Consider the following 345-nt stretch of genomic DNA (forward strand, 5'->3'; position numbering starts at 1 on the left):
AAAAAAAAAAGAGAAGAGGATAGAGAAAGATAGCAAGTGAACAATAGAGGGGATGTTAGTGAGAAACAGATATGGTTTATTATCTGTTGAAGATGACGTGTATAGTATTCTCAACTGGACTGGTCTGGGAAGTATTTCATGATGGGTGAAGTCTTTTAACAAGCAAAATGAGAAATAGTGATTGACTGTTTTAAAAAATTATAATAATAATAATTATTGGGAAATGCATGGAAAAGACTTTGAATGATAAAGCGGGGAGATTGATGTCTCTGTATTGACTGACATGCATGGCATTCCCTTTTGAAAAAGCAATGGAAGTCAATGTAAAGTTATATGTAATCCAAT

Source organism: Tupaia chinensis, unplaced genomic scaffold, assembly GCF_000334495.1.
Source record: "Tupaia chinensis unplaced genomic scaffold, TupChi_1.0 Scaffold000013_1, whole genome shotgun sequence".
Taxonomy (NCBI): Eukaryota; Metazoa; Chordata; class Mammalia; order Scandentia; family Tupaiidae; genus Tupaia; species Tupaia belangeri.